Source organism: Hylobates moloch, unplaced genomic scaffold, assembly GCF_009828535.3.
Source record: "Hylobates moloch isolate HMO894 unplaced genomic scaffold, HMol_V3 SCAFFOLD_2, whole genome shotgun sequence".
NCBI classification, from domain to species: Eukaryota; Metazoa; Chordata; class Mammalia; order Primates; family Hylobatidae; genus Hylobates; species Hylobates moloch.
In genome coordinates, this window is record NW_026652277.1 from 124,474,176 (window position 1) to 124,486,499 (window position 12,324).

At 42.5% G+C, this 12,324-nt stretch overlaps 1 long non-coding RNA gene across 1 annotated transcript; it reads left to right on the top strand.

Annotated features, from left to right (window-relative positions):
* The first annotated feature begins 4,879 nt into the window (after window positions 1-4,879).
* Window positions 4,880-9,384, top strand: LOC116475679 (uncharacterized). Its single transcript, XR_004249953.1, has 3 exons — window positions 4,880-5,069; window positions 5,669-5,797; window positions 9,232-9,384. It is a non-coding gene; the product is annotated as an uncharacterized LOC116475679 (long non-coding RNA).
* The last annotated feature ends 2,940 nt before the right edge of the window (window positions 9,385-12,324 follow it).

A 12,324-nucleotide genomic window follows, 5' to 3' on the forward strand; every position in this document is an offset into this window, starting at 1 on the left:
ACTTGGGAAATTAATATATTCCCTATGAAGGAAAATAAATCAAATTAAGTAAAAGAATGAATCACTGTGCTAACAAGAATGACTTTTGCATACCTCTGCAAAATAAGCTCAGTGAGTTTTTGTGAAATCAAATGTATGAAATATAAGTTAAAATAAAGTTTTGAGGAGCAGCTTTTTTTTTTTTTTGAGGCAGAGTCTTGCTCTGTCGCCCAGGCTCGAGTGCAGTGGCACAATCTCGGCTCACTGCAAGCTCCACCTCCCGAGTTCACGCCATTCTCCTGCCTCAGCCTCCCGAATAGCTGGGACTACAGGCATCCTCCACCATGCCCGGCTAATTTTTTGTATTTTTAGTAGGGACGGGGGTTTCACCGTGTTAGCCAGGATGATCTTGATCTCCTGACCTTGTGATCCGCCCTCCTTGGCCTCCCAAAGTGCTGGGATTACAGGAGTGAGCTACCACGCCCAGCTCCGAGGAGCAGTTTTTAAGTGTATTCTCTAAGATTTTTTTTCTTATTTTAACTGAAGCTTTTTCTTATTTTTGGTCAATAAGGATTTTTATATAGTTAAGAAAATTATCCTTGTTAAAAGCAAAGTCTTTGGTTGAAAATCATACACATACTCTCCCAATATATCTGGATATGTCCTTTTCCATGAAAAACCTCTATGGTTCTCAAAAACACAATAGAAATACCTATATAAGGAAAACTTGATAAATTTACATATTCAATATTAAAGAATTGCTTCAATTGTGTAAATAGTTCCATTTGCTATTATTTGAAGAAAAAAGTATTTAGGTAGCCTAAAAAGGAAATGTAAGCCTGCATTCATGATGGTGTTTATTATAGATAAAATGCTTCTGAAACTAAATGATTTCAGTACTCCTTGACGTAAAAGTAAAGGCAAAAACATACAATATCATTTCTTTCTGATGTCATTTCCCATTCTCATAAAGAAAGCAAGTAAACACAATTGCATTTCAAATAAAGTATCTTGGTTGGCTAAGGTTAAATCAGGTTTTAAGCTATCAGGAAATTTCTTCCTTCAGAGAGATTAGAAGACCTACCTGTTTCTCCTGGACATGAAACAAAGTTCCAGTAACCATAGCCATACAGAAGATGTGTCTCCCAGAGCCACACTAAAGTCATCACATCCAGTCACTCTCATCTAAGACACTGGTAGTTAAACACATTTTAATCTGTGGCATTGAATAAAGGTGATATTTCTATGCTGTCAAGTGCTAGTAGAGTAAATGAAAGACTAAAATAACGATTGAAAATGCTCCTATCTTTGAAAAAAACCTTTTTATTATTATTAACAATATCAACCTCTTTGTTAAAAAATTAGAAAATGCAAGTAAATTAAAAGAAGGAACCTGTAATCCCACCATCCAGAGGAAACATGGTTGATCTGTTTCTATAGTGTATATTCTTCTAGACTACTGAATAATCGTATGCACCTTGAAAAACTTACATAATATAGAAAAAAATCTTTTGTACAAATAGCAATATATCCAGTCCTTTTAAAATAATCTGGACTTTTAATTCCAGAGGTCCTGACATGATCTTTTTCCTTTGAAAAGCAAAGCCTGCCATCTGGTTTCTGCAGGTCATTAAAGGGTTTTTGCTGGAGTTTATCTGGCAGGGGACTGCCAGGCAGTTGGGCTTTGGTGGCAAGTCCTGACCTGCCAAGTTGGCGGCATCACATGACAACTTGCTCCAGCCTCTCCTTTGTAATGAATTTGGCTTCTACTGCTACACAAGACACCCTTGGAGACTAAAACCTACAAATGTTATGCATTCCTAGACTTGGAGAGAAACTATAACTACCAAGCCCATTCTTTGTCTTAGATTCAAATGAAAACACTGTAATGTGACCTCCCACGGGTTTTCCTCGGTAATAAACTTACAGAACTTATGAAAAGATTACTAATAATTAATTATTTCCTTGTCCCCTCCCACCCCTTGTCAAATGACTCTGAAATCTAATTTCTTTTCCTTCTGACAAACAGAAAAAGGAAAGCTATGGAAGCTCCCTGTACAATTCCCTCACCTGTTTACAGCCCATTCCTATTTCAACAATCCTAGGAACTGGCAGAAAGAGAGGGTGCAGGGAAGAAAGGGTGTTACTTGTCACCCAATGCAAGCAAACAAGATGTTGTGGAAGAAATTATGTCCTTCCAAAATTTGTATGTCAAAGGGCCTTTAAAGAGGTAATTAGGTGGCCAGGCACAGTGGCTCATGTCTGTAATCCCAGCACTTTGGGAGGCCGAGGTGGGAGGATCGCTTGGGCCCAGGAGTTCAAGACTAACTTGGACAGCATAGTGAGACCCTGCCTCTATTTGTTTTTAAGTTTTTAAAAAGAGGTAATTAGATTAAATGAGGTCATTGGGTGGGGCCCTAATCTAATCTGACTGATATCCTTGTAAGAAGAGGGAGAGGCACCAGGGGTCCATACCCGAAGAGGGATGACTGTGTGAAGAGGCAGCAGGACAGCAGCCATGTGCAAGCCAAGGAAAGAGACCTGAGGGGAATCCAACTCTGCTGGCACCTTGATCTTGGATGTCCACCCTCCAGGACTGCAAGAAAATACATTTCTGTTGTTTAAGCCATGCAGTCTTTGGTACTTTGTTCTGGCAGCCTGAGCAGATTAATACACAAGGCAAAAGAACACCTAAAACGTTTCCCTGAAGAACTATCTAGACTTTCCCCTTGATAAATCTCCTCAGTCCAGCAACCTTACAAAGCACACACACACACACACACACACACACACACACACACACACACACACAAATGTATCTAAAGAAGTTCAGTAACTACCAAATGATTAAACTTAGAGCTTGACTATTTACAATCAACGCTGTCTTCCAAAAGGTTACATCTTAAAGGCTCTTGTCTGGTATGTGTGTATTCTTCCTTCTAGCTCTCCAATCATGCTCTCTTGAGTCATTTCACAGCTCCCTAATTGGTTTTATATTTTCCAAGTGCCAGTTTTCTGATAAAAGCTGTTTACAGCCTCACCACTTTTGGCAGAGGAGGTGGAGGGAGGTGGAGGGACTGTTGACAGAAGCTGTTTCTAAGAAACTCATCTCTTGTTTTCCATTGATACAGTCTGTGATGGAAGAAGAGTCCTAAGGGACAAACTTAGGGAACAAAATATAAAATACCAAGCAGGGGAGTGATTCCTTGCAGGGTGATTGATATTCACACATCATTCAACAGCTGTGGATGGAACTCCTCCTCTGTGCCAGGGTGGTAATATGACCTCCCATGGGTTTTCCTCAGTGATAAACCTATGGGACTTCTAAAAAGATTATTAATAATTAAGTAACAGTTTCCTTGCCCCCCTCCTGCCCCTAGACTCCAAATTCTAATTTCTTTTCCTTCTGATGAACAGAAAAAGGAAAGCTAATCTTGAAGCTCCCTGCACTGTTCTCAAACCTGTTTATAGCTCATTCCTGTTTCAACAGTCCTAGGAACTGGCAGAAAGAGTGAGCGCAGGGGATCTAGCCATGAGAAGTTAGCCATGAATGAGTTAATGGTCCAGTTAAGTGTGTTGTTTTAATTAATGAACCCTGAGACTAACGCTGCTTTAAAACAAAACTGTGTGCATAAAAAAAAAAAAAAATCTCACATTCTGAAGGCACCATAGAGACGCTTGGTGATTAGAATGAGGAAAGGAGGGGAGGGGATGGACTCTCTGGAGGGCTAAGAGGCAGGAGTGGAGTGAGGCAGTGGTTTCCTTAGAAGGCAGAGACAAGAGGAGGCAGGGGCTAAGGAAGAGGAAGGCTTGACCTTCTCTCAGCTGTAACTGCAGGGCAGGTCGCAGCTCAGCACAAATGCTGGGCTCCTGGCATGGCTTCCTCTGGTAAAAACGTTTTCTGACAATGAGATGTGAGGTTGGACCATGTCCTCTTGGTTAATTAACATGTAGCTGTGATGCCTTCTCTGTGGCGGGCACGCCTTGCTGGTATCAGGCTCCGCCAGCCCTCTAGGCTCCAAGTGACTCTCGGAGGCAGGCCTAAGCTTGCTATTTCTCAGCCAGGAGAGAGAAGCACTGGTGCATACATTGCAAGCCCCAGATCAGCAGTCACACTGAATACCACTCCCCTTACCCCTTCACCTACCTCAGATCTCCCCCTATACCCACCCCATACACCCGCACCATGGGGTAGAGAGCAGCTTCCCAAACAGCACCCTGGATCAATCAAGCCCAGAGCTGTTTCCTTGGGAAGTTTTCTAGATCTATACCTATGGAAGATAATCAGCCCATAGAAAACTAAGGGTTTTACTGCTTCAGAAGACAGAGAAACAGAGGGAAAGACTACATAGGAAAAGTACTGTACTAGACAGTAACGGAAAAAATGACCATAGAAATGAATTTCCTATTAGAGGCCTGACCCAGGGCCTTTGTGACTCGGTATCTGCTCCTGAGCCTCCCAGTTTAAAAAGCTGACAGGAGTTGAAAGAAGACATTCAAACTCCCAAAAGACAATGACTTCCAGGGACACTTGTGGGGGTTTCTGTTACTTCATAGTTTGAACCTTTAAATCTTACAGTACAGGGGATATGATAGAACTCTCTTAGATTCGAATAAACCCTCAGATTCTATTTCTGCCCCTCAAAGCAACAGCCAGGCCAGTCTTTTTCACAACTCTCATGCTCATCTTGGCTGATCCTAGTGTGTTTTCTTTGCATTGATTTTCACATGTACCATCTCCTACAGCTAAGCTTCTGTGTTAACCTCCTGTCATCGTCTCTTTCATGGGCGGCCCAGTAAGCCACACCCCCTGAGACTCATGCGCTTGTACAGTCTTCTCCTCTTGAAGCTGGGCTGGCCCTGTGACTGTTTCGAGCAATGCATGCAATGTGGTGAAAATATTTCTGGGACTCCTGAGTCCAGGCACCAAGATCTGGAAGCTTCTCCTCTTGTATTTGGGGGAAGCTGGCCACATTGTAAGAAGTCAGACTATCCTGAGACTGTCATGATGACAGAAAGCCCAAGCTAGCCAGGTGGAGAGATCACACAGAAGGAGATGCCTGGCCAGCTGTTACCTGATATGCCATCATGTAAGTAAAATGGCCACCTTGGATGGTCCAGCTCATAGATGCCATGTACAGCAGAGGTGAGCCATTCCTGCCAAGCCCTGCCCAATTGCAGAATTGTGAGTAAATAAATAATCGCTATTGTTTTAAGCCACTATATTTTGGGATGAGTTGTTACATAGCCATTGAAAACCAAAACACCTCTCTCCACCAAGTCATTTCCATCACTTCCTTCAAGATGGAGGCCAAGTCACCTACGTTGGAAATGTACTTGACAAACTCAATACAGCTCATCTTATTTTAGAATTTGGTAGAGTTTGGATTATGCAGTTCTATGCCTGCTTTTGGTCAGTTTCATACATTTACCTATCCCTAAAATTAATGACAATGGCCAATGCTGAGCATCATGGATCAGGCACTGTGGTTGGGAATAATATTATTCCTATTTTACAGATGAGGAAACTGTGGCACTGAGCGGTTAAGCACCTTATCCAAAGGTGGTTCTGTATAAGTACCCTTCTCAATGTCCTTGTCCCTCTATTGCTTTGGTGGTATGCACTCTGAACTTGAAGTGCTAAAAAGGAAGCTGATGTGGAGACAACAGAATGGCATCTGCTTTGCAGGCAAGAAGATAAAGGAAGAAGGAAAGAGATTAAACTAAGAGATGCAGAAATTGTAGTATATCAGCCGGGTGTGGTGGCTCATGCCTGTAAACCCAGCACTTTGGGAGGCCGAGGCAGGCGGATCACGAGGTGAAGAGTTCCAGACCAGCCTGACCAACATGGTGAAACCCCGTCTCTACTAAAAATACAAAAATTAGCAAGGCATGGTGGCGCCTGCCTGTAATCCCAGCTACTCAGGAGGCTGAGGCAGGAGAATCGCTTGAACCCGGGAGGTGGAGGTTGCAGTGAGCCAAGATAGTGCCACTGCACTCCAGCCTGGGTGACAGAGCAAGACTACATCTCAAAAAAAGTAAAAGAAAAAAGAAAGAAATTGTAGTACATCAGTGATGAGTACTGGAGCAGTAAGTTCATATAGGCTTGGGGGAATTGACTGGGCTGATTTTGTCATTTGTGGGTTTGGGATGAGATTTATGTGAAGAGTGGTTCTACTTTGATTGGGATGCATGTGAGATGACCTGCTGCTTTTTATTTAGTTTTTGTAACGAGCTTTCATTTGTACTAACTTGGATGGGTTTCTCTCCATTGTCATGAAAAGATTTCTGGCTAGGGTCACCTCCAAAAGATCCTATCTAGATGACCAGAGGAGATGGCTATAAAATAAGACATTATAAAATATGCTTACTGGTTATGCAGCTTTCTACCCAGTGAAACATAGATTTCCTGACAGATTTTATGTTAGGAGAGAAATGAAAGACTATGCCAGGAAACATGAAGTTCTTAGGAAATAATTTGGTTATAAACATATTTCCTTAATAGGATACAATTCGATTCTAACTCTCATTACCTTTTGACAAGAACAGTAAGACACTGGTTGTTTAGTCAGTGATTCGTGAAGCTTTCGCAAATGTTCACAGCCCACTGGGGTACACAGAGCAAATGCCAACATCCATCCTCATTTTACTGACAGGACTGAACTAAAGGGCTTGAAGACTGCCCAAGATCACATATGCAGTCAGTCAGAAGCCGCTCGAATCTTCAGATTCCTGGATCAGTGCTCTCCCTACCACTGAGCATTATTCCACGCTGTCTTTTTAACTCATGTGGATGTCAAGGAGATTTCCTTCTGGCCGTACAGATCAGGTTCCATTAAAGTCTCTCTCTTGTGCTAAGTGTTTTGAAGATAGACGTCGTTATTATATCATGGTCAGTTGGGGAGCTCTTCAAAATATAATGCTGATCATGAGAAATATAATGCTCATCATAAAGTCATGTGCTTGCAGATGTTTCCCTCTATGACCAAAATTTTCAGTGCTCTGGGGGGCATTCTAACTTTGAAACATTTTATGCAACCCACTTCTACCAACTTTATGAAGATTACTGGAACCTCCATTCTTGCCACAAAGGCAGCCATATAATCAAACTTTTTGACCTTCCTAACTGTGGCATAGCATTCAAATGGGACAACAGGGGAATCTTTATTCACTTCCTGTGGATATTATGAAACATTCTTTTGTAAGCCACAACTACCTTTTGCTCCTAAAGTGGCAAGGTCAGTGTATTCTGTATAATGCCATCATCCCCTCCCCAAACCAAGAAGGCTATTCAATTTTTGTATTATTTTGGAATGTTTCAACTTCATAATCCTAATCTTGTGGTCTTTCATTAGTCTTACCAAAGATGGTTTCAGCCCCGGAACAAGGAGGGAATCAGTTTAAGGAAGGAACTGTTATCATCCTTGCTTCAAAGTTAAACTGTAAACTAAATTCTTCCCGTGGTTAGCCTAGCGTGTGCCCACCACTGAGCAAGGATAGCCAGCCTGTGAGACTAGAAGCAAGATGGAGTTGGCCATGCTAGACTCCTCTCATTGTCATTATCTTTGCAAGGGAGGTTTCAACTCCATTTACAACTTTTGTTTTTTAGCCATAAAGGAAAGCATTACTCCTGGAGCTAAGAGGCTAAAGGACTGTGCTAGTCCTCTCGTGCTAATCCTCACCTCTGCACAGTTGGCATTTGAGGCCAGATAACTCTGTTGCAGGGACTGTCCTGTGCAATGTAGGATGTTAAGCAGCATCTCTGGCCCTACCCAGTAGATGCCAGTAGCACTTCCCACTCCCACCAACACACACACTAGTGTGAAAATGTCCCCTGGGGAGCAAATCACTCCAGGATGAAATCTGCTGTGTTCAATACATGGAGCCAAAGGCCTACAGGGAACTTTCCCCTGCAATCTCCATCTCTTGCAGGGCTTTCATGGAACTCTCTGCCAATGACTGAATCTTGGTTTACTTGCAGTAATTCTATTCACGTAGCGTTCCAAAATAAAATGTATTGAGCATTCACCATATGACAGACTTTTTAGTGAGGGCTTGTCACACATTGTTTCATTTAATCCTGACAATACCCTGAGTAGAATTGTGAATGATCCCCCATTTTACTTTTTATTTTATTTATTTATTTATTATTATTATTATTATTATTATTAAGATGGAGTTTCACTCTTGTTGCGCAGGCTGGAGTGCAGTGGCGCGATCTCGGCTCTCCACCTCCCAGGTTCAAGTGATTCTCCTGCCTCAGCCTCCCGAGTAGCTGGGATTACAGGCATGTGCCACCACGCTTGGCTAATTTTTTCTATTTTTAGTAGAGACGGGGTTTCACCATGTTGGTTAGGCTGGTCTCAAACTCCCAACCTCAGGTGATTCACCGGGCTCGGCCTCCAAAAGTGCTGGGATTACAGGTGTGAACCACCGCGCCCAGCCTATTTATTTATTTTTGAGACAAAATCTCGCTCTGTTGCCCAGGCTGGAGTGCAATGGCATCATCTCAGCTCACTGCAGCCTCTGCCTCCCGGGTTCAAGCAATTCTCCTGCCTCAGCCTCCCAAGTAGCTGGGATTACAGGTGTGTGCCACCACGCCTGGCTAATTTTTGTATTTTTAGTAGAGACAGGGTTTCACCATGTTGGCCAGGCTGGTCTCAAACTCCTGACCTCAGGTGATCCACACTCGTCGGCCTCCCAAAGTGCTGGGATACAAGCATGAACCACCGTGCCCGGCTGACCTCCCATTTTACAAGGAGGAAACGGGCTTGGCAAGGTGAGGTGACTTGCCCTTGATCACCTAGAGAGTTGTTGGCACAGCTAGGAATGCAGAGGCGGTGTCCAGAGCCACCCCTTTGACCACAGAATGCCACTGTCCCTTTTCTGCAGACAGTGAAATGGTTAAGTTAGGATTCATAACAATCGGGCAAAAAAAAAAACAGACTTAGGGGGTTTAATGGTTTCTAAAAACTCTTTTAAGTCTGTGTAAGTCTGTCTCCTTTCATTGCAATGTTTTTTATAAACACCAGGGGAGCAATAATCATTTGAGCAGTTAAATGGATTTAAGAAGGTAAAAATCTATAGTTTTTTAGTCTTGAAATTATACCGAATCATTTGCCATTCTCACTGGACTATGGCCCTCCAGCCCCTGCAGCTACCCCTCTTCTCTCCCGCTGCTCCTCAAGCCCTATTACCTGCACTTACAGTTTTCTTTTAATTTTCCAAACAAGGTAGCATTTTGTATTTCAGATATTACTCCAAGGAACAATATTGAGGAATTTCATGGACAAAATACTAAGAAGGAAATCAGGTGAATCAAGCACAGAAGAAAGAGAGTGGAAAAAGAAAACTGAAAGTAAAAATATTTTCTAGACCCCTTGAAATAAAGCTTGAAAAACCACAGTGCTTTGCAAAATATCACATTCAATTGCTAGCTAAAAAAAAATAAAAAAATAAAAAATAAATTCATTGGAAGTGCCACTGGGACAGCAGAAGGTGAGGAGGTCTTGTAAAGTCTCTGGCTGATCTTGTAAACCACACCCCAGGGTGGGGGCCGGGGTTTTTAGGCTCAGGCTTCTCTGATATGGTAGGAAAGTATGAAGAGAATCTTTTTGTCTTTTTTTAACCATTAATCTTTCTCAATGCAGCAGGAGACCGTGGGGGTCCTGGGTCTGGGGGTCTGCTTTTCTTCCGAAGCTGAGCCAGGCTCAGTATCAAGGAGCTGACATCAAGACACTAATTGTGAGGGAAAGGAAAGAACATCTTTAGGTAAGCCCACCTGCCCTGTGATTGCCTGTGATGGGGTTCAGGACACACTGGCCCCAAATATGGCACCTTGGCATTAGAGAAAATGGCAGAAGCAGGAAGGTCTCTCTCACCTTCCCCTCACCCTTCTCCCTTGAATCTTGACGAAGATATGAAATAAGGTTTGCCAAATTACCTGCTCTATTTATGACCTCCCTTGAAGCAGGTCATAAAGCCATCATTCCAGAGATGCCCTCCCCATACCCAGACCAAAGAAGTCTCCTTATTTCTGAAGACACAGGGACACAAAGAAGAATCTGAACAAACAGGCCTTACTAAGTTTTCCCCAGTTAATTCCCATTAGACATGCCCTTTTTCCATTCATACTTCTCCACAACCATTCACTTCCTCAACGACCTACACAAAAAAAATACACAGGTTTAGTCCTTTCTTTGGATCTTCATTCCTGAAGGCTGCTGTGCCACAGGAAATGTTAATGCTTTTCTCTCATTAATCTGTCTTTTGTTATAAATGCCTCAGCCATTTATAACATTTCCAACCTAAGATGGAAAAGAAAAATATTTCTTTTTCCTACTCCTGAGAGCCACCTAATGTGTTGCAGACCAAACCCACAGCAATCCTGTTATCTGGGAGTTCATCTGTGATCTTGATTAGAACTAACATAGGAAACAGATAGATGTGAGTTGCTTACAGAATAAGATTAGAATATGAAATCACATTTAAAATTTAAAAGCAACATGTTAGCAACTGCTCTAACCACAGTTCTCCCTTCTTTTTCAAACCCAGGGGTCTGGTCCAGATCTTGTATTGCTTGAAGAAGGTCCTAGGTACTACCTTTCCTGAAAGAAAGACGTGGTCCTAAAGCCCCTCCAACCCACCTTTGCTCTTCTCTTACCTCATAAAATAGCGAGCATCAAATTATTTGAGGAAAAGCATTTAAGAATTTTTCTTTTTTAGAGGCAAGTTCTTGCTCTGTCACCCAGATTGGAGTGCAGTGGTGTGATCTCAGCTCACTGCAGCCTCAAACTCCTGGGCTCAAGCAATCTTCCCACCTCAGCCTCTTGAATAGCTGGGACTGCAGGCATGCACCACCATGATTGGCCAATTTTTAAATTTTTTTGTAGAGACAAAGTCTCCCTATGTTTCCCAGGCTGGTCTCGAGCTCCTAGACTCAAGTGAGCCTCCCACTTCAGCCTCCCAAAGTGCTAGGATTACAGGCATGAGCCACCATGCCTGGCTGGGTATAAGAATGTCAATATGCTTAGGTTTAGATAGAGTTTAGTGTTTTTCAAACGACAGATTGCAATCCCTTAAAGGTTAATAAAATCAATTTGGTAGGTTGCAAACAGCACTTTAAAAACAAAACAAATAAACAAACAAACACACTAGTATCTGATGGTAGGTCTTGTCTTGTCTAAAGCCCTGCAGCGTGAGGCATATTCAGAAAAGGTCAACCCGAGTCCCACCTAGAGGGGCATCCTCTCTAGGTCACCATTTGTCACAGTCAGTTTTAGGGGCTTGAGGAAATTTAATTTCCATTTCAGAAACTCACTAATCTAGTTGTGACCAAACCTTTTCCTACCAATCTAACCAAGTTTGCTTATAAACAATCGCACTGAGACCACAGCCTTCTTCCCCAACGTAGGTGCACATGAAATAAAGAAGTTTAGAGCAGTTTTTTCTAACGTAGGCTCTCTAAGAAAAGCCTGCTACAGTCAAATATTTGAGAAACACTCTGTACTGTTATCTTCTCTTATAGATTCCTAGCCTATAAAAGAAGAGACCCATTTAACTTTGTTTAACCCGTTATGTCCTAAACTTTTTTGATCGTGGAGTAACCTCTCTTAACAATTCCACTACCCTAGCCTGAGCCCTTAGCCTGATAGCTACTCCCTTTTGGGCTGACTGCAGCTGCCTGCCTCTTAGCTTTGTGACTATTGTCACACAATGTACGGTCTTTACTCAGCAGCCCATAGTAGGTCCTCACCAATTTCTTGATGGAGTAGGAATCATCACTCTCACTTCTTAGCTTTTATTTAAAGAGTAAGTTTCTATTCTAAGTTGATTTCTACAACTGCTGTTTATGGAATTAAGTTGAATCTAGTGGTGGTCAGCTGATCACTGTGGGTGAAGTCTGTTGGTCGCTTTTTACAGTATTTTACGTTCCTTCTCCTCTTGCTTCGTGTGTGCTGTGCTGCGAAGCGTGACAGAGCACCTGCCTCTGTGTGCACAGCACCGTGAACTCAATCTTTCAGCCACTTTCTTTTTTTTCATGTTTAAATAAGAGATAAACCAAGGTTGGCCAGGGCATGTGGACTCTCCATGGAGTTCACTAACAAACCGAATTTATGTATCGTTGCAAAATAGTCAACACTCCAGTCTGTTAGAAACAGGTGCCAAGAGAGGAAATGTTTAATATTTTCCACGTGGCACGGGCTCTGTCACAGTGTTTCCAACCAGAGTCTGTTTACCCAGTTAAATCATAGGTTCAGAGTCTTCCTTTTGCCTCAGTAGTCTGTCTGGTGGCTGGCTCGCAGCCAGCTTCTACACAATCCCCTCACTCTGACCCTGCATCTT